This window comes from Kogia breviceps, chromosome 8 (genome assembly GCF_026419965.1).
Source record: "Kogia breviceps isolate mKogBre1 chromosome 8, mKogBre1 haplotype 1, whole genome shotgun sequence".
Lineage (NCBI taxonomy): Eukaryota > Metazoa > Chordata > Mammalia > Artiodactyla > Physeteridae > Kogia > Kogia breviceps.
The window spans coordinates 51,980,532-52,003,648 of NC_081317.1; positions in this window are offsets into that span (position 1 = coordinate 51,980,532).

The window sequence follows — 23,117 nt, forward strand, 5'->3', positions numbered from 1 at the left end:
GAGCAAGTTACCTGATTTGCAAAATAAAGATAGATCAAGTTAAAAACTTACATTCACGCACATAATATATTATGTGTGTGCATGAATATGTGTGTCTGTGTGTGTAAATTAGAAGGCACATGGTAATTGTAGAATATGATGATAATTGCTGCCCCTGGGACCACATATGCAGTGCATTGACCTACAACTCCAGCCCCGCCAGTTGCAGCTTTGTCTGCTCAGCCTCCACCACAACTCCTTCCCTTCCTTCAGTCTTGCTATCTCCCCACCCCACTGTGCTCTCTCTACCAATTCTGGTTAAGGCTACTGCTCTATTTTATAATAGCAGCTGGCTAGCCTGTCCAGTTATACAGCCATGGAGGTGATTAGGGCCCAAGTCCCCTCTGCATTCAACAATAGTTAATTTGCACACATGATACAGAGCTAATATAACTACGTTTACAGATTATTTGGGATTATTTGTGCCCTTCCAACACCTTGCCCCACTCCAAGCCTCCATACACAAATACACTTTTCTCTCAGTTAATTTATATTTGACTCATATCATTCTACACCTTGCCTTCCAAGTGGCTTTTCAGCTTATGTCTCTAGACCTTTAATGACAAGGAAATAACTTCCTCTTGAAGATGCGTCCTATTTAGATAACTCTGAAAATTTCCTTTCTCATGCTAAGACAAACTCTCCTTTTTGGATATTATTAATCTGAGCTTTTCTTCCCTTTAATGATCCTTAAAAAAAACTCTCACCCAATCCCTTTTCCATGAAGTCACCTCTTCAGATAAGATTCTATATAAATCAGGTTGTACCACAAAGGCATTATGCTAAGTAAAAGGTGTCAGTCTCAAAAGGGATCCCATACTGCATGGGATCACATACAGTATGATCCCATTTATATGACATTCTGAAAAAGAGCAAAACCATAGGGACAGAAAGCACATCAGTGGTAGCCAGGGGCTAGGATCTGGGGGAGGGTGGGGAGTGGCACTAGTGTCTGACTAGAAAGAGACAGCATAAGGGAATTCTTTGGGATGTTGAAATTACTCTGTATCCTATTGTGTTGGTGTGTTAGTGATTATAATAATCTATGCATGTATTAAAACTCATAGAACTGTACACCAGAAAGAGGTGAATATGACTACATGTAAATTTTGAAGAATTACATATATTGGTCTCTTACTATGTGCCAAGTGCTTGTCATGATTCTTTCATTTTAATCTTCAAAATAACCCCACAAGATAGGTCATATTTTTATTGTCCCTGTTTTACAAATAAATAAACGGAGGCACAGAGAGGTTAACTAACTTGCCAAGGTCACAAAATTTGATAGAGACAGAGCTTGGATTTTAACCCAAGCAGTCTGACTCCAGAACTGAATAGCTTCACCACTGTCCTATTCTGGCTCTGCAAAGAGAGTGTATATCCTCTATCATATATCCTCTATCAATGAAACTACATGACCTCTTTGACAAGTACAACATCAGCTAGAACTACATAAACACAATTAGCTTGCAAGTGGAGCAAAGCATGTGCCACCAAGACAAGTGTATTTCTTGGCCACAAAAAGTCTTAATTGCTGTTTTAATAACTAATATTTAAACTTTGCAATTTCCAGTTTCCTTTGAAAGAAAATGCCTTTTTATTAACACACTAAATAAATTTAAAATCAACTTTATAATGCCTGTGGACACTGGTATGAAAATCTTTAAGTGTCGCTTAAGAAATTCTGATTCTGATGCAAAGAAAATAGAATATATCAATAGGGATCTCAAATAAATTGTTTAAAAATTCAAAAATCTTATTCCACTCCTTCTCCCTCCCCACTTCCCCAAAACTAAATCCTTCCGGATATTTTTTGGAACTAAAACCTCTTAGTAATGAGAGAAACGGATAAATACACCCACGTCTGGTGCCTTGTGGTCATTCTTACACATTCATTTAGGTCTTTCAGTGCCTGCAGTCTATATCCCCGCAAACTTCATTCCATACACTTTGCAAAACTAAAGCTATCCACTGCAGAGGTGATGTATGGCAAGCCTCATAATTCAGAAGCAGCAGCAGCTGGAAAGAGAAAACAAACAGAAGAAATTATGATGGCTTTTAAAAACTGAGTTACAAAGAATGCCTAAATTTGGTAAGCACAATCTTGAGATAATAAATGTTGCTCGGTTTTGATGCAGAGAGTTGGTTAAAGAAAATTTGCTTCTGGATTTTTAATGTTCAGTTCTTGTTCATGATGGATTTAATCATTTCAGTATTATGCCCAAGACAGATTACATACACATTCATGTACACATTCTCTATCTCCAGGTAAGAATGATCTGAGGTCTATGTGACATCTCTGCCTTAGATCCACTTTCCCTGAAATATTCAAGAGTTTAATGGAGCTATCCTCAGCCCACTATCATCATCCTCCAAACATCTTTAGCCCAAACCCCCTTAATATACAGAGGCAGTTCTTCTAATAAATTCAACTATACCTTATTAACCTACAATTAAATTTCATGCAGAGTAACATCAAAAAGGAACCAAACAGAGATCAGGGCAACACAGGACACATTATTTGAATTATCTGGTTGTCTTCTACAAAATTCCTTTAGCCATATTTATCTTTCAGGGCTACCATTAGAATCAAATAAGATGATGCTGACCTAACAAAGTTCTTGCCATATAACTAGACAAGTGGTAGTTATAATTATGATCAAGGAAAGAAATCCTGCAGATGGAACAGTGTTCCTCTATGGCCATTTGCAGCTTTATTTCACAATATTTCCTGAGGCAAATTTCTCTACTCCTTGCCTCAATATCAGGTTTGATCTTGTTATAAACTCATGGGCTCTTCAGTGTTAATTACTAGTTATGAACATACCTCCTATGGAATACAGTGGTTTTGGGGTTATGAAATTAGGCTTGCTAGAGAAATGTTTAAGAGATGTGACATGACTTTGCAACTTGATGCAGCTAAGCAGAGAGATTGCACAATCTTAATTCACAGGCACAAACACACACACCCACACACCCAGGAAGTGCGGGGGGTCTTGTGGAAATCAGTAGCTTATCTATTATGTGCACTCCAGAGCTGTAAACAAGACCATGTGAGGACTCAGCTAGAATGCTTCCTCTGAGTCAGTATTAAACAAACTTCCGAAATGTTAGAGAAGGAAGTAAAGCCACTGTACCTTAAAGACACCCAGGACAGAGAGCTGGGGATGTAGGAGTTGTGTTCGACATTGTCAGAGACTGACTCAATAATTAAAGTAAGTTTTGTAATAAAAACAAAATGCTGATAATAATCAATAGCTAGTATGAATTAGAATAGGTTGTAATCTCCATATGGAGTGTCCTATCAGAATTTACATGACTTAATATGTGGAATGGCAAAAATTTTTTAAACCTTTGGTGTTTTATTCCACAAGAATGATAGCATAATTTTCTATTTGGTAATGATAATATTAGTGTAATTGTCTCAGTATAATTTTGGTTCAGAATGAATCAGAGGCAAAGATCTCATCAATGGTGAAAATAAAAACCACCAGAAAAGCAAAGATTTTTTACAAACAGCATAGTCTGATACAGTGGAAGAGACACAGATGTTGAAATCAGAAATATTTTGACTCTGCATTTGCAAGTTTTGTGATCTTGGGCAAGTTACATCTCCTTATTGAGATTCCATCTTCTCATCTATAAGATCATGACATTCATGAGGTTCTTATTAAGATCAAATTAGATATTAGCTGAGTAAGCACTTTGACATATATGAAGAGCTCTACGAATATGAGAAATTATGATTCACTGCTTTAACCTGTAAATGCCCTCAGGTCAACAAAACAGAGTTAGAAAGAAATCAAGTTTAGAATACCCTGGAATTGTTTTTGCTTGAGGTAGATAATGAATACAGCTTACATCCCTTTTGACCCATAATACGTTTTGGTTTTTAGGAAGGAAAAGAGGGATGTCACCTATAACTGGAAATCTGCAGTTATAGCTGAATACAGAGAACACAGCTCTTACATATAATTTTATTTGAGTCTTACAAGACTGAATATAGAAATCACAAATCACAAAATAAGAGGAAATAGTTAAAGCACTTTAATCCTTACCAATGTCCACAAAGTAGGATGTTTCATTAAGTGCTGTCTGGGTGCTCAGACAGTAAAGAACATTACCATTTCCGGCAACCCAAGGCTTGACCTCACACTTGGACTTCTGAAGGTGAACTTCCAGAGAGGAAATTAAATACAGAGAACCTCTTCCAGTTTGGAATACTAGTTCTGCCAAAAACGCTAAAAGAAACATGCAGATCTAAGTTAATTTTTAAATTTTTTACCCTAAAAATTATTAAAGCCACCAGAAAGGTCAATGTTTTTAAAAAAATTTATTTAGACTAGGAAGTGAAATCAAAATCAAATATCCAAAATGTTTTTTTCTCCTTAGCTTTGTCCCTATAAAAATAGGCTCTAAAGTAAGATAGTTTCCTTCTTCCCTCCCTGCAATATTTTTACTTAAACCCTAAACTCCAGGCCTTAAAAATGAAAATATTCAACTGAAAGGAAAAGGAAGAACTATAACCATCATAATTTACATATATGATATATATAAATCAAATTAAACATGAAATTTATTCACCCCATTTTTATTTCACAAGCTACGCAGGATCATTCAAGCCTACTTTCTTCTCTAAGGTGTGTGTACCTTCTGGGTTCAGTGGATGCTCTGAAAGGTCAAATAGAGTCCATCCTTTGAGCAGATGAGATGCTGTTCTATTTTTAAAAAACCTCTAGAGAAGGAAATTCCACAAGCTTCCCCAGTTACACATTCCAGTGTCTATCAAATCTCACTGTCTGAAAATTTTTCCTTTTCTCTTATCTAAATCCCTCATGCTGTAACCTAAGCCTGTTGCCTCCTGTCTGGTCCCTAACGGAGATGGTCATCATCCTTCACAGATCAACCTCCTCACACAAGGCTCTTCTTTAATTCTGTAAGCCAGAAACCACTTGATTTCTAACTCTCTTTATCACAGCTCTTTAATCATTGTCATTACTCACCTATCATTTTCTTCCTCCAACCTTGTATTCACTTCACAAAGCCTTTAAAAGTAATTTTTTAAAAAGCAAAAGAAATGAAAATTATTCATTAACTTTACTACACTAAAACTGTCTATTTTACTTTTTTGTTCTTGTCCCTATGTATATATACATACATCATTGTAACCATAATGTGTAATTTTATTGTATTTATTCCAAGTTTTTAAATTACTCCTTTAGTTTCACAATCCAGAACATGCCTAGAATGAGCTAGCTTATCATTACAACTTTAATGATGTTGGTTTAAAGTTTATGATTTGAAGAATTTCCTTCTTCATTCAATAGAATTAAATGATTACTAAGAATTGAAGCACTCTGCTAGGTTCTAAGGAGTCAAAACAGTTAACATTCAGTCCTTGCCCACAAGCAGGTCATAATAATACAGACAGCAAATTAATTAGAAAGAAGAAGATCCTATGTGTATTATTCCTGCATCTACCTATACTATATATATCTATATAAATTTATAGGGTCAATTGAGAGAGCTGGACCTCAGGGGAGGGCTGACCCTGCAGAAGGCAGGATGGGGGAGTCACCTGGCAAGTGATCTGAAGGAGCAGGAGCTGTGGGTAAATTGCCACAGCTTTCACTGTCTACCATCTTCCACCATCTAGGCCAGAGCAACTAGGAGAGAATACTTAGTACTATCCAGAGTTTAACTGGGCCTCTATAGAAGGACGTTTGGTGAAAGACTGAACTCAGTGGCACGGTAGTGCCCAAATCTTTTCTGAATTATAAGAGCTTTGGTTACCAGAATGAAAGGGAAAGTTTGTGCAGCTGAAAAAAAAAAAGATGGTTAATAAGGGTCAGATGATCTGGGATAAGTCTGACTTGAGGATTCACTTAATAATTGATGAAACAATCTAATATCAAGAGAACAAAAACCTGAAGGAAAAACCGGTTGCAGTATAGTATCCTTGAACAATCACTCTTCAGGTCCTCAGTTTCTTCATCTGTAAAAGTAGATGTTGTTTATGGTATATTCCATGATTTATATTCCAGGAAATAACATATATTAAAAACAATGCATTGTATTTCCAGAAACCAAATATACAATTACTTCTTTAAAGAAAAAAATATTGGGACTTCCCTAGTGGCGCAGTTGTTAAGAGTCTGCCAGCCAATGCAGGGGACACGGGTTTGAGCCCTGGTCTGGGAAGGTTCCACATGCCGCAGAGCACCTAAGCCTGTGCACAACAAATACTGAGCCTGTGCTCTAGAGCCCGCAAGCCACAACTACTGAGCTCCCGTGCTACAACTACTGAAGCCCACGTGCCTAAAGCCTGTGCTCCACAACAAGAGAAGCTACTGCAATGAGAAGCCGTGCACCACAACGAAGAGTAGCCCCAGCTCGCGGCAACTAGAGAAAGCCTGCGCAGCAACAAAGACCCAACGCAGCCAAAAGAAATAATTAAAAAATAAAATAAAAATTTAAAATAAAGTATAAGAAGTAGAAAAATATAAATAGATGCCCATTTTCACCATATCCTAGGCTTAGATTTAAAATGAAACATAGACTATGCTCTCAAGAAGTTTAGTTCTTCAAGAAGTTTTAAAAATAGAATCCTCATTTTAAAATATTAAGGGAACTTACAACTTAATAGATTCTGATTACAGAACAGAAGAGTTCAATCATTCATCCATGCAACAAACAGATATTGATCATTACCTGTACCAGGCTCTGTGTCAGATACTAGCAATACTTTAGAGAACAAAATTCAAGGTCCCAGAAAGAAATAGATGGCATACTTGAAACAGAAAATTAGAGTTTAATGAAGGGTCTATTTGTAAAGGATGTGGACAGCATTAGGGGAAACAAGCATCCTGAGTCTAGCAACGGCTAGAAAGAGAAGGCAAGTAGCCAAAATGTATCATCTATAGGCCTAAATCATCAGAGAGAGGAAATAGTGATGAATCCAAGAGCTGTAGGAGAGGACTGCCTGAAAAGCTATGACCTTCGGTAGAAAAACACAGCTACCACTAAGCCTTTCCTCCTGCCCTCTGATCTCTGCTTAAATGAACTCAATTGGAAGCTGGAGGACAGGAGAGCCCAGCTGATACAGCTATTAGATGTCAGCCTCCCAGGACACAGAACAGGATGAAGAATACACAGTACATCCCTGCTTGTAAAAAGCATGTTGTCTGCTGGCAGAGAGATATTAAATAACCAAATAAAATAATTTGAGATAATCACAAGTGATCTGAACAATTTAAAGCAAGGATGTGACTGAGGAGGTGAAGGCCCCTCTAAGGGGATGATATTTTTCCTAAGAATTTAAAGACAAGAAGGAGCCAACTGTAAAGATTAGGAGGGGAACAGTCTAGGCAGGGGGAATAGCAAATGTCAAGGTCCTCTGATAGAGGGACTCTTGAAGAGTTTGAGAATTGAGGAAAAGGCCAAGTACTTCTGAAGCACGTTAAGGCAGAGAAAAGAGTAAAAATGAGGTCAGAGTAGTAGGTAGTGCCCATATCTTGTGATATGTCAAGGAGGTCGAGGAGGTCATGGCAAGATGTTTGGGCTTTATTTTTAGTGCAGTGGGCAGCTATTGAATGATTATGTGCAGGGGAGCAACATCATCTTGTTTACATGTTCCAAAGGTCACTTAGGCAATCGATTGAAAACTGATGTTTAAGGGCGCAAGAATAGAAGCAGGAAAACCAGTTACTAGGGTATTTCAGATGTCCATTGAAAGTTGATGGTGATTTGGACTAAGATGGTAACATGGGAATTAAAGAGAAGATAATGTACTTTCAGAGGGATTTGAAGTGGAGGATGAAAAAAAAGAAGAAAAAAGGATGACTCCAGATTTTTTCCACTCATGCATAATGCACATTTTGCAAGTTATATAAATAATTTGCATTTCCCTAAACATACAATATTCATGCCTACTTCTCTGCCTGCAAATTTGTAGTTTTCTTTTTCAGGAATGTTCCTCCTCTTCTGGTCCATGTATATAATCTAGATAATTCATTGTTCAAGAGTTAGGTCTAGGACTACTTGACTCAAGGAGCTGTCCCTAATACCCTAGACTGAGTTGGCCTTTCCTCTTCAAAGCTTCCCACAAGGGAATTCCCTGGCAGTCCTGTGCTAGGACTCCACACTTCCACTGCAAGGGACATGGGTTCGATCCCTGGTTGGGGAAGTTCCACTTGCCACAAGGTGCAGCCAGAAGAAAACACACACACACACAGACGCACACACACACACACACAAAGCAGGTGTACCAGTTATTAAGATACTGTTTCTCAGATCTGCTTTGTGATGCATTGCAAAGCTTCCCACAGAAACTTCTGCATGCAGCACTTATCACCTTCCTGTTGACTTTCTCTGCCACTATGGAGAAATCCAGAGATTTCTCATAGATATGAGAAATGTTTTATCCATCTTTTAAACCTGTGTGCTCATTATGACTTCTGACACCTGAGTGACTTATTAAATGAATGAAATAATGAACTATAAAAAGAGAGTTTGGTGGAAAATGAGGTCACTTCAAACTGGAGAGATAAGGATAACTTTTATGGAGGAGTTGACATTTGAGTTAGATATTGAAACACAGTCAGGATTTGGACATGCAAATATAGGAGAAATGCTGTTCTAAAGAATTGTATGAGCAAAGGAGCATAGTGAACCAGAATGTTTGAAAACCAGTTCAGTTTGGCTGGAATATGGGGTCTGCTGTGGGGAAAATTTTTTAAATAGCGTGCATCTGTTAGACTAACAGTCTAATGAATCTTTTTATTCTACAGACAAGGAAGAGCCACTGAAGTTTTTTAAAGAAATATGTGACAAGGTAAGAGCTTTATAATAGTAGAGTCTAGTTCTAGAAATAGCTGAATACCTGTATTAACCATCCCACAGATAACAATTATGAACTTTGAAGCAGTATAAAAAACAATTATATGAAGATACTTGAGAACAGCCAAAAGGAGTCCAAGATGGAAGTGGCTCAACCCTTGAATGAAGGCAATTGCATTGGGTGAGATTTACTTTTGTAAAGCTTTTCTTCAGAGGACATTTCTTACTCCATGTGGTGCAGGGTGGCTGAAGTTCATAAAGAAATGAATCTTTCTGACTTGAGGAGTCAGAGAAGGAATTCAGGGATGCCAAAGTGACTGGATATTGAAGAGAAAGCCCTGAAAGGGGGAAACCACATAGAAAGCCCCAGAATCTCCTATAAAATCTTTTCAAATCCTTGGCTAACCACTTAACTGTGCACACATGGAGGAGACTCCAAGTAGCCCAGCAGAGAGCAACTGTTGAAAGGCTAAACAATTGATTTCAGCTAATGCTGTGCTTCCACAGCAAGATCAACATTCTTATCGACCTTTGTAACAGACCCCAAAATCTCTACAACAAATTATCTTCAATGCTTTGTATGTAATTTAAAATTACTAGAAACTAGGAAAAAAGTAAAATATGACCTATAGTCAAGACACAAAGTAGTCAAGACAAAGCAAACTCTGAAATGACCCAGATGTCATAATTAGCAGAAAAGGACTTTACAGCAGCTATCATAAATATGGTCAAAGACTTAAGAGAAATTATGACTGTAAAGAGTGAACAGATGTGGAGTATCAACAGGAAAACAAAAGCTATTTAAAAAAGAACAAAATGAAAGCTCTAGAACTACTACATATAATATCTGGAGTGAAAAATTCCTGAATGAACTTAAAAACAGATTATAGATTTTTGGGGGGTGGGGAGCAGTGCAAAGAAATTTAAGGTCGATTTTCTAAAAGAAAAAAATATTGAAAAAATTTAACAGTGCCTTCATGACTATGGAATAATATCAAGAGGTCTACATCCATATAATTGAACTCCTCCATGGAGAGGACAAAGAGAATGAGGGAGAAAATATTTGAAGACATGATGGCCTAAAATTTACAAATGCATTTAATATATTAACCTACATATCCAAAAATCTCAATGAGCCTTAAGCAGGATAAATATAAAGGAAATTATACCTAAGCACATCACAATCAAACTACTGAAATCCAAACATAAATGGAAAATCTTGAAAGCACCTAAAGTGAAAAGAACACATTACATACAGAAGAAGAATGCTGCAACTAATGCCTGGCTTCTCGTCAGACACAATGGAGACAAACACAGTAGAAGATATATAAGCATGGAAATTTTTTTTCAAAGGCAAAAACAAAAAAACCTATCAAACCAGCATTATATAATCAGTAAAAATATCCTTTGAAAATGGACTTTTTGAGATGAATGGAAATAAAGAAAAGTTATTACCCAGTAAGTCTGCCCTAAAAGAAGTTATTCACGTTGAAAAAAATTATATCAGATGGAAACTCATAGTTAAAGAGTGAATAGCAATAGAAATGTTAAATATGGGTAAATATAAAAACTATCTGTTTTCTTTCTTCTTCCTTTAGTTTATTTAAAAGAGAACTGAAAAATTTAAAGCCTTCCAAGGAGAAGTTTCAGCACGTGAAGATAATAAAGAAAAATCTCAGGAGGACGGCTGTATACCAGATGTAGAGATAAAAACAGACATGGAGAAAAACTTCCAAACAATCTTTTTTATTTTTTTGGGGGGGTGGGGTACGCGGGCCTCTCACCGCCGCGGCCCCTCCCGCTGCGGAGCACAGGCTCTGGACGTGCAGGCTCAGTGGCCACTGCCCACGGGCCCAGCCGCTCCGCGGCACGCGGGACCCTCCCGGACCGGGACACGAACCCGCGCCCCCCGCATCGGCAGGCGGACTCCCAACCACCGCGCCACCAGGGAAGCCCCAAACAATCTATTTTTAACCATTTTCTAGACTACTCAATGGACCCTTTCAATTGGCAGCTTAAGTCCTTGTGGAAATTCTATTCAATTCTTTGCTGATGGTTCCTCCCCTTTACTTCTCCATTTATTTCTTTGGCATATAACAGAGAAGCAGCCAGGAGAAGCAGCATAAAATAGGGTAGAAAATAGAGGATAGAGCCATAATGGGGTTTAAGGACCTTTTTTTAGCTTGAGTTTTCTCAAAGGTAGTGCCTCAGGCAAAAACTTGTAAATAGGGAGCAGGAGTGAGGGACTGGGAAGAGTGAGGAATAGTGGACAAGCAAATACAGATTCATTATTAAAATCACTATTGCAGGCAACTGGCCCTCAATCCTGCCTGGAATCTTCTAAAGAGAATGTAGAATACATTTTGGAATTGTTTACCTGAAGATTGATGATTTTTATCTATAGCTCATATCCCTCATTAATTGAGATTTACTTTGGGGTAAATAAATTCCTATATACTTCCAGACTGAACATGCCTGCTCATACAGAGGGCTTCCCAGAGGCAATTATGGCATTGGAAAAACCTGAAGGCAAAAGTGCAAAACATCCAGTACTTGAAAAACGACATCAGCATGAGGTAAGCCAAACTATCACTACATGTGCACTGACATCAAAGACAAGGCTAAGAGGATGTTAGTCAGGAATCCAGAAGCAATTCATACATTCTATATCCTTTGTACCACTCAGATACACCTATGTCCTGTAATAAGTCCCATCTGCCTCTAGTCTTCAAGGTGATGGTCAGCCACAATCTCTACATGTGACTTAATAGATAAGGATTAATACAGTAAACTGCAGTCTTCACTGCTGAAACTGGTCTTGAAGTTATAAGACATAATTGTCTAGGTTTCTAGCCTAGTGGAATGATGTAGACCTTCATCTCTGAGCAGGCTGAACCATTGGCTATCTTGCTATAGTCAGGCCATGGTTGCTGAAATTGCCATTCACTATTATCAATGGGTGTGTGAAGACCAAGAAATGCTGATGATTGACCCACACCTTGCCAGAGCCTTTGCTGTCTCAAATTGCCCAAAGTTTCAGTTTCTGACATCTTCTCATCCTAATTCACCCCCAGTGAGAGTCTAGTACTATATGTCTTAGCTTTGATTCTACCAAAAAGCAAAGCTTCTATCAAGGAGATAATCCCAGAGTACAAGTGGGGGACCAGAGATAATGGGGGAAGGGGAAAAAGTCTAGAGAAAAGTACACTTTTCATATCACAGATTTGAGACACTCTGGCTTAATTCTGGTGTCTAAGGAACACCAGCTCAGAATGTCTCAGAGCTGTCTTCTAGAACACCTGAGGAAAACTTTTACCAATAGGTATTCATCCCTCAAGGATTGAGGATTTCCCTCAGAGTTAACTTTCATAAATTTGGGGGCTCCGTGTGTGAGCTTAACAAGTAGGATCCCATTCCCAGCTGTGGCACTGGAAAAGTCCTAGAGCAAAAAGTGAAAAACACATCATGTTCCTCTGAGATGAGATTCTGTTGAGATGAGTCAAATCCAGAATTACCATTGCATCCAGGATGGAATCAGAGGTGAGACTGAGAAGATGTGAGTTAGAGTGCCAAAGGCTCTGGTACAGCCTTAAGAACTTCTCAAGGAATTTGGACTGAATTTGGTAAAACATAGCAAATATCAAAGACTTTTAAGTAGAAGAGAGACACAATTATGTTTGTATTGCAGGAAGATTACACTGGAGATATTGAGGAGGATGCATTAGGCTGATGATGGGATGGTGAAGTATGGGAGACCATTTTGGAGACTTAACCTACAGCTGATTGTGCAGTGTCAGTGCAGGTGGGTGAAGGATAAAATTGATGAGCTATTTGAGATAATGAATCAGTGGGGAAAAGTTGAGAAAAATTCACATTGATAATTTGCTCAAAGATACTATTATATCAGTTTTTAGCCATTACCTGTCATTTAGTAGGGGATAGAGTTTATTGATGGAATCTGTGTGGTTTCAAATTTAGGTAAATGAATGGATCATGAGGCCAGTCATAGTATATGGATAGAAAAAAATAAACTCATGTGTTAACTGTGGTTATATCCAAGGAGGTGGCTAGAGGAGGAATTGATACGATTTTGCACTTTCATTTTCTAAATTATTATCTTTGTGGCATTTTTATCTTTCAAAACAAGATGATAGGAAATTTGGGGTGATGATTTCAAAATGTGCTATCTCAGAATCACATATACTCACTTTTCCTTATTAACATTTTTTTAAATTTTATTGAACTATAATTTATTTACAATGTTGTATTAATCTTATTAACATTTTTAATATGAGGACTACTTCAAGCCAGATACTTCACTGATAATCAAACTGTTGATTGGAATTCTGTGGAGCATTTCATAAGATGACTTAGCATGAGATTTCTGTGATATTTGTTTTGATATTTGCATTACCTAATTTCTGAGACTAAATCCCACATGTATCTTTACAGTAAATATAATATATAAGCAGTAGCTGCAGCAGAAAGTTAATGGTACAGAAGTTGCACTCATTTTGCTGAGAATAACAAATTTAAAGGAAGAGAAATATTTTATTATAAAGCCCACAACTTCTTTACATATATTGGTGGGATTCATTATACATAAACGTTTTTCATACCATTTGTTATCTGCAATCTAATATCAGCTTTTCTGCTCGATTAAGCCTTTATTATAAATATATGCACATACATATTTTATGACCTGAAGAAATTTGAAAATCTCTCACCTATACCACCTGCTCTCTTTATCACTGTGTCAATTTCATGACTGACAACCAGGAACAGGAAGTAAATCTATAGAAAATGCAGCAGAGTAAGAGTTAAAAATCAGTGGACAGACCAAATAACTTTGGAATGAGTGGAGTCTCTAAGACTTGAAGTGAAAGGTATTGCACATAAGCACTCTACTCTAGTTGATGAAGTTGTTTCCACAAGAATCCTAGCTTAACAATTCTGATACTGCTCTACATGTATGGTGGAATAAGGAGATGGTGGGAGCAAGGTTTCTCACTGTTGGAGTGGGAGCATACAGATTAGCAAGAGGAAGCTAAATGTACAAAGGGCAATGAATTAGAGTTGGAAACCTAAGTATGAACTTATATTTAGGTTACTTTTGATAGAGGTGCTTACATATAAGAAATATTTATATAGGTGTGTAAAATACAGCTTAGTAGACACACATACATTACCTTGCTCTGTCAGCTGAGAGGTCCTAGAAGCAACTACACCTAGTAGAACCATGCCTAGTGACCAGATCTTGGTTTCTAATAAAAGGAAATTAGTTAAAGGAATCAGGGCTCTTCAGAGAAATGGCTGATTCTAGTGCTGAGGTAGGAAATATGCAAGATAAGCCTGGAGCTTCTTGTAGTGCCAGAAATTAAGAAAGTTTTTTTTTTTTTTTAAATCAAAAAACACCTATATTGACAGGAGCATGTCAAAGAGATACAGGAGCCAACTGAAAGAGCTCCCAGTGGCCAAATCTGGAACAATTTGAGCAACAAAATAAATAACCAAAGTATAAAATAAATAGCCATGAGTACATACTGATGTAAAGAAATGATTGAATAAATAAATAAATGGGGAAGTAAAGTCTTCCATGAAGAAGAATTCCAAACAATTTATGTAAGTACTCCATCCTCAAAGAGGGGGAGAATAACTCCACATTCCTTTTTAATTATTTTTAAATCTTTTGAGATTTTTTTAAAATTTCACTTTTTTGAGGTATAATTGACATCTTAAACTGAGATATTTAAAGTGTACATCATGGTGATTTGATATATACATACACTGAGAAAGGATTCCCCCCATCTAGTTAATTAATACATCCAACACCTCAGGTATTTATCATTTTCTGGTTTTAGTGAGAACATTTAAGTTCTACTCTCTCAGCAAATTTCAGTTATACAATTTGGTACTACCAACCATAGTCACAATGTTTAACATTAGAGCCTCAAATCTTACTCATCTTATAGCTGAAAGTTTGTACCCTTTTACCAGTCTCTCTCTATGTCCCCATCCCCCAACCCCTGGCAACTATTTTTCTACTTTTGTGTTTCTGTGAATTTGATGTTTTTCCCCCATTCCTTTAGTGTGGACTGCACATAGTGACTTCTTTCCAAAGAGTACGGAAAGTGGGAAAAAAGCATAGCTTGACAATGAACAAACCTGACAAACACAACCCCAGCCAGATAATCAAGATCAACATCAACAGTGATATGTCATTTGATAGTATGTAACCTTGATATGATGTGATGAAAATGGTACTTTATTTCTGTGGTCTTCCTCCCAAATTCCGTAAACTCAGCCCAACCCTGAAAAATAACACCAGGCCAATTTTAATAGAAGGGCATTCTATAAAATATCTAATCAGTACTCCTTAAAAACTGTCAAAGTCAAAATCAATGAAAGTCTTGATTTGTCACAAGTCTTGTCACAACCAAGAAGAGCCAAAGATACATGACAACTAAATGTAATGTGTCATTCCAGATGAGATCCTGAAACAGAAAAAAATATATTAGGTAAAAGCTAAAGAAAGCAAATAAAATATAGACTTTAGTTAATAATAATGTACCAATATTTGTTCATTAATTGTAATAAACACACAATTCTAATGTAAGATATTAATACTGGAGAAACTGAGTGTGTGGTTTATGGGAACTCTTTGTACTATCATCTCAATTTTTCTGTAAGCCCAAAACTGTTCCCAAAAAAATCTATTTAAAAAAATCAGCAGATACTGAAAAGGCATTTGATAAATTTAAGTATAAATTCTTTTTCATTGAAATAATAATTTTTATTTAAAAAATAAGATACTTCCTAAACATGATATACTAGAGAAATTTAGAACTCAGACGCTTTGAAAGAACTCACAGAGCAAATTTTATGTAGATTAAATAGCTTACAAGTTTCAAAATAGTTCTCTCAAAAGGAAAAAATAAAAACTGAAAAAACATATTCAAAGTGAAAACAATAAACAAGGATTGGTATTCTAAACCGATATGGAGGCTTACAGATTTACTTTTTAAAGAATACCTCTGTTTCAAAATGGGCAAAAGCCATGAGAAGGCAATTGAGAAAAGAGGAAAAAAAAGTGCTTTAAAAACAGTGGGAAATTATTGGGTTGGCCAAAAGGTTCATTCGGTTTTTTCCATAAGATGGCTCTAGTAGCACTTAGTTGTCTTTAACTTCATTCAAAACAATTTTGTTAGATTGTATGTGACAGCTGTCATATCAGCGTGCATTTTTTAAAAAGACATCAAAATTGGTGAATTTTTGTGTAGCCATTTTAATATTGAAAATGGAAAGAAAAAAGCAACATTTTCGGCACGTTATGCTTTATTATTTCAAGAAAGGTAAAAACACAACCGAAATGCAAAAAAAGATTTGTGCAGCATATGAAGAAGGTGCTGTGACTGATCAAACATGTCAAAAGTGGTTTGCAAAGTTTCGTGCTGGAGATTTCTCACTGGACAATGCTCCACGGTCAGGTAGACCAGTTGAAGTTGATAGTGATCAAATAGAGACATTAATTGAGAACAGTCAACATTATACCACACGGGAGAGAGCCGACATACTCAGAATATCCAAATCAAGCACTGAAAATCATTTGCACCAGCTCGGTGTGTTCATCACTTTGATGTTTGGGTTCCACATAACTTAAGCAAAAAAACCCTTCTTGACCGTATTTCCACATGCGATCCTCTACTTAAACATAATGAAAATGTTCCCTTTGTAAAAACAAATTGTGATGGGCGATGAAAAGTGGATACTGTACAAAAATGTGGAATGAAAGAGATCATGGGGTAAGTGAAATGAGCCACCACCAACCACACCAAAGGCCGGTCTTCATCCAAAGAAGGTGATGTGTATATGGTGGGATTGGAACGGAATCCTCTATTATGAGCTCCTGGAAAACCAAACAATTAATTCCAACAAGTACAGCTCCCAGTTAGACCAACTGAAAGCAGCACTTGATGAAAAGTGTCCAGAATTAGTCGACAGAAAACGTATAATCTTCCATCAGGATAATTCAAGGCCTCATGTTTCTTTGATGACCAGGCAAAAGCTGTTACAGCTTGGCTGGGAAGTTCTGATTCATCCGCTATATTCACCAGACATTGCATGTTTGTATTTCCATTTATTTAGGTCTTTACAAAATTCTCTTAATGGAAAAAATTTCAATTCCCTGGAAGACTGTAAAAGGCACCTGGAACAGTTCTTTGCTCAAAAAGATAAAATGTTTTGGGAAGATGGAATTATGAAGTTGCCTGAAAAATGGCAGAAGGTAGTGGAACAAATGGGTGAATACATTGTTCAATGAAGTTCTTGGTGAAAATGAAGAATGTGTCTTTTATTTTTATTTAAAAACCAAAGGCACTTTTGGCCAACACAATATTTTGTCTCACTGCTACTCAAATAAATAAAAATTAAAGCATAAAAGAGATACAATACTATTCTGTCTATTAAATTCCAAAATTATATATGATCATATATAATATATTGAATATATGTATAGCAGGTTACAGACAAACAGTAGTCTCATCAGACAAATGCTGGGGAAAATGTCCATGGATACATAAACTTTTTGTATATGTTTACAAGAGCCTGAAAATGTTGTTCACATAGGACTCTAATAGTCTATCCTTGGAGTTGTTAAACTGTTTCTGGAAAGGGCTGGAGAGCAAATATTTTAGGCTTTGTGGGCCCCATAGGCTCTGTTGCAAATACTCAATTCTGCCCCTGTAGAGTGACAGCAGCCATAGACAATTCTGGAAGTTAATGAGAGTGTCTGTGTTCCACTAAAATAGACAGTGCACCAGATTTGGCCCATAGTTTGCCAACCCGTGGTCTTTCCTAAGGAATAACAAAAGTGAAAGAAAATGCATGAAGCAAAATTACGTGTACTTTATTTGTGAGAAAAATGTTAGCAGAAACAGGCATAAAATGTTAAACAGATCTTTCTCTGGATAGTGGAATAAGAACTTTTTCCCATCCTTATTCCTACACTTGCACTGCTTTATGTATCAAAAATAAGAAAAATCCTAAAGCACCTTCTTTGAATTTGTATTTTATCAGTAAGCTAAAGATTCCCAGACCAGTTTAAAATTTGAAAGTATTCTTTTCTGTTGTTTACATATATTCAAAAAAGAAATATTCTGGATAATATTCATCCAATTCTCCATAATAATGGGCTTCTTTTGACATTAAGAAGTTATATTTTTTAATATTACTTGCTTCTAATCAATTCAGACTATGATTCTGAATCTACTTCTAGTTATTCATGAAATGCTTCACTTCTTCCGGAGCTTCTGATACTTTATGGGGATCGCCTAAAGCCACAATATTGGAAAATGTTGCCTGTTTTTCTAAAGCACTTTTATTTTTAATTTATTTATTTTTGGCTGCGTTGGGTCTTCGTTGCTGCGTGCGGGCTTTCTCTAGTTGCAGCGAGCGGGGGCTACTCTTCGTTGCACTGCGCGGGCTTCTCATTGCAATGGCTTCTCTTGCTGCAGAGCACGGGCTCTAGGTGTGCGGGCTTCAGTAGTTGTGGCATGCAGGCTCAGTAGTTGTGGCTCGCGGGCTCTAGAGCGCAGGCTCAGTAGTTGTGTCACATGGGCTTAGTTGCTCTGCGGCATGTGGGATTTTCCCGGACCAGGGCTCAAACCCGTGTCTCCTGCATTGGCAGGCAGATTTGTAACCACTACGCCACCAGGGAAGCCCCTAAAGCACTTTTTAATGATTCATGTTCTAATAGCCTCTGTTTAAGTGACAAAAGAACCACTGTTGTTAGGAGGGATGTACAGTGCATTACACAAGTTTACCCTGGCAAGCCACAGGCCCTGATCTGCAGTTCTGTGTCAGCACTTTGCAGTCCCACTAATATGGATACAGATGGGTGTGTGAGCTGCTCCAGGCTTCTCATGGGGCCAATGAAAACATGGAAAACAAAGGCCTTTATAAGCTCAGTTCTGACCACAGTCCCTACAGTATTGCTAAAACCACATTTTTCTCTTTGCTTTCCATATACAGAATACCTCTCACCTGAGAGAAATCCAATTTCATTCACAGCCTAGGACCTAAGTTTGTTGTTCTAGTGAAAGTCATTGCTCCCTTCGGAAAAGGGAACATGAAGCCTTTTTCAGCCTTTCTCTACAAACTTGCAAAACAACTCACTAGCTCTCTGAACACACAGAAAGCAGACCATGGACAGCTAGTTAGCCTAGAGCAAAGGCATACAGTTGGGTTGACACTACATAAATTTAGTAAAATGAAAAATGAAACCATTATCTGAGACCATTGGAGCGAGAGAAAGATGTGCTTGCTCAGCTCCACCAGCAGCTTGAAGAGCCCCACCCTGGCCACCACCAAGGTCGTCATCTCCTGTCCTTTCCCCCGTTCATTATTCTCTCTCAGAAGTACATGTGTGCTATTATAAGAGTTTGTGACTAGATTAGGTTTGGGTTGACTTGTTTTTGTCAGCGTCCCTCACTAGAAATAGGCTCTTTGTGAAGGCAAACACCATAGTCTGGGTTTTATTGTTGTTGTTGTTGTCATTGTATTCTGTTTTCCATTTTAAATCTATGATAAATATATTATGAATGCATAGATGAATAGCAGGTTAATTTAGTGGAAACACTACATTACTATGGATTACTGGATTACTGACAATGTGTGTTCTATTTTGGCTGGACCAACTAGTTATTAATGTGGTTCCCACTGTGATAATGCTGTGTAACACCCAACCCAAATCTCAGTGACCTACATTAGAAAGCATTTGATTTGCTCACAAGTCTGCAAGTTTTCTGGGGATCTGCTCAACTTGCTTACAGTCAGGTTTGGGTCAGGTTGACTTCACATGTCTCTTCATGCTGATACCAGCAGCTACTTGGAGCATGTTTTCCCAGTAAATGGCAGAAGCACGGAGAGCATGTTGTTTTCTGAGCTTTTTTCGTCCTACTATTCATGTGCCTTTCAGGCTCACCCACATTATGCTCTGCCTCACACCAGCCTACGCAGAGTGACTCACCATCCTGCCCTACTGTCTTTTGTAGAGCAGTTTCATCATCCCAAGAAAAAACTCTGGCTATTACCACCACTCTTTTGGACTGCAGTGCTTTGTCCTGAGGTTGATTTTTAACCCCAGGCTCTTCAGAAACTCACTTGAACACCACGATCTGGTACCAGTGGTCTGCCTCATATGTCCATCTCTGCTTTAAGAAAGTTCCTTAGTAAACTCTTCACAATGTAACTCTGCTGCTTAGGCAGAATTTTCAGTCCCTCATAATCTATCTTCCAGTTTCCAACTATAAAAACAGTGTATTATCTCAAATCAATTCTTAGACTACTGGGCCCATCCCTTATTCTAACCAAAACTTTTCTCTTCTAACTGTATCATCTAGCTCTTGCCAAGTTCTCTATCCCCCATCTCACACCACTCTCTCCTTTGCTCACTATCCTCCAAAACCACTTCTTTTTGTTCCTTCAGTGTGCCAAGCCCTCTTATTTTTTAATCTCCAGGCCATTCCACTAGGTTCTTCTTCCAGTTCCTCAAATGTCTGCTCATTCTCAAATTTCACTCTCACTCTCCAATATCACTTTTTGGAGATGTTTTCTCTGGCCATCCTATCTAAAACAACTTCCTCCCATTCTCAGACTTATCATGCTCTTTATTTTCTTCTAGAGTCATTTATCCATTTCTATATTTACTGATTTATTGTGTGTCTCCTTTAAAAAGAGATAGTATGTCTGCCTAGTTCAGTAATAGTCTCTGCTGCTCATACAGTGTCTGATACATAATAAGTGTCTAATAAATATGAATAGAATAAAAAATAAAACTTTGGGCTCAGGCCTTCCAAAATCTTCAGAAGTTTGAACTCTAAGCAGGAAATGTATGAATACTTGACTTAGTTGCCTTTTAGTGCTGGAGTCCTAGGCCCCTGGTTCTGTGACCAGATTTTTTTGCCTGGGTTTAGAATACTGACATGGTATTCTAAAGTCTCTTACCTTGGGCATTCAACTCAGCTCCAAAGTTCTGGATTCCAGACTCTGTTTTCAAGAAACAGGGACCTAGAGTATCAACTGGTCTCTCTTGCTTTCCCTGAAATTGACCTCTTATGTGCTATTATAATAACTTCTGTTCCTACCTGCTTTAGATAACAAACACAGAATTGACCCCAAAGCTGCCAAAGTCCTCCTTGTCTGACTGAACTCCTGTCCTTATCATCTCTTATCCCTGTCTTTCCTCTCTAAATCTTCCTTTTTCTGTTTCGACCCTGATCATGGCATGACTGTGAGTATAAGGAAGAGGTTAATGTGACACATTTTTAAAAGCTAATCATTCCAACTCACAGTAGCCTCTCTATAAAGAGGCCTGTGAAAAACTCCTAGTACATTTGTCTCACTGGATACAATAAACCTCCACATCAGCAATTAGGATTGCTTGCCAACTCTAATATAGATAGGAGCTAAATCTGCAATGTTTTCAGCACTGGGTGCTTTTAAACAACTTTTAGATACAACTGAGACCATTTATAGCATTGACAGTGGGTATGTCTTGAAGACTCTCCTCCGTAAACCTAATTTTACCACCTTCCTTAAAATCCATTGTCCATAAAGCATTTAAGAAAAGCTACTGTGAGTTGCCTGGATATTTTCCAAGCTCTGGATACCATAGTTAGTCACATGGAATGTGGAATGGGCTAGACATCTTGGAATTGTTCTTCTTAAACTGGTGTAAGCTATTGACCCAATAGCTTTAATAATCATTATTTGTTTAACAAGTTCCTGTGAGGAAAGCTATGCAGTTGTCTTGTGAAGTAGCTTCTTAAAAGGCTTTTATTTTGTCTGGATATGATAAGGATCATTACATGGTATGTCTAACTGATGACTTAGTGCTCTTTCAGTGCATAGAAACTTCTATGGGAAAAAGAATTAGACAATAAGTACCAATGACTTAATACATGCCATGTTTCCAATTCAATTTGCTTTGATAAAAATCAAATAATCCCCAGGAACACAAATATTTATCTACAGTCATTGGACAGTCTGTTAAAATTGGCATTCTTGGTCCCTCCAAAACATTCATTTGTCCTTTATACGACCCACACATTGTCAAGAGGTTAATAATGTTGAAAAATTCCTGTGGTGTTCTCAGTTTTTGTGCTATCTGGCAGAGAAACATCAGAATCCTCAATTTTCTTTTCAACATAGCATGTTCTTTATTCACAATCAATGCTCCTCTGTCTTAATCAACAAAATAGGAAACAGATTTTAAAATTCTAAAAGCACTGTAAATTCATAGCATTTTTCCTTTGAAGTAAATGTTTTATAGGACTACAATGAAACATGAAAAGAATTCATATGATCAGAAGGCTTAACAATTAAGAGCATAATAATCAGTCCTCAGTGGAATAGTTCAAGATTTTAAGGGCAAACAGGTATTATTAAAGAGTTTGGTAAAGTGATTTTTAAATGTGCTAGTTTTTATAGAATATATTTCAAAATATGATTCAACCCTAAATACAATTATTTACCACATTTCCTAGGTACAAAAATTATTCTTCCCTACTTAGACATTGTCTTTAAGTATTAACATTTTACCTTGGTTCAGTTACCCTGGCACCAAGGTAAAATGTACCTGAAAAAAAAAAAGATAAGTTATCTACTTTAATAAAACCATACCAGATAAACCCTTTTATTGAATATGTCAAGTACATGTTAAATGATAAAATATCATAGGACTAACTATAGAGGACACCTTCATACTCTCATACCTAACGTGCTTTCAAACAAGACTTGAAAAAAAAAGGAAAATTTATAATTTTTTAGATATGGCAATTAAGATTAGTCACCAAAGTCAAAAGCATAGGTGTGTTTCATTTTCTTCAGTAAGTTTCAGTGCTTAGAAAAAAATTACCACAGGAAGAAAACGTCTCAGATCAGAACCTCAGGAAAGAAAGTTAGAACCCAATTCTAATCCATCAGGGAGATGGAAGCCTCTATAAACAGTATATTATATAGATTCCCATTAGTCTGTATGATAAGAATGTTGCTACTAAAAGGTAAAGCAATAGACCACCATTTCTCTTAAAGTGACTTGTAGCCTAGAGATGTTTCCATTGTGACCTGTCCCCAATTTCTTTCTTGGACCTTGAATCCCCTCCACCTTAATCTAGCTTACCCTGACCACCCTTCCTCTCTACCACTATTTTCCCATATCCTTTACCTCCTTCAAGTTGATC